The sequence below is a fragment of the Galeopterus variegatus genome, unplaced genomic scaffold (assembly GCF_000696425.1).
Source record: "Galeopterus variegatus unplaced genomic scaffold, G_variegatus-3.0.2 Scaffold2496, whole genome shotgun sequence".
NCBI classification, from domain to species: domain Eukaryota; kingdom Metazoa; phylum Chordata; class Mammalia; order Dermoptera; family Cynocephalidae; genus Galeopterus; species Galeopterus variegatus.
In genome coordinates, this window is record NW_007728607.1 from 165,835 (window position 1) to 166,112 (window position 278).

Genomic DNA, 278 nt, shown 5'->3' on the forward strand with positions numbered 1-278 from the left:
CTCATTGAAATTGAGTAAGATGTGTACAGACTAAAGGTGTTCCTACATTTACTGAATTTATAGATTTTCTCCCTAGAATGAGTTCCGATGGAGTGAGGGCAACAAGGAAGTAGGGAAAAAAAAGAGGGAGAAAGGGACATGGGGTGGGGTCAGAGGAGAGAGAAAGGGAGAAGAGAAAGGAAGGGGAGGGAAGAGACAAGAAGAGACAACTGTCAAAAGATTTTTCCATATTCATTGAATTTATATGAATTCTACCTTGTTCAATACAGGAAGTGCTT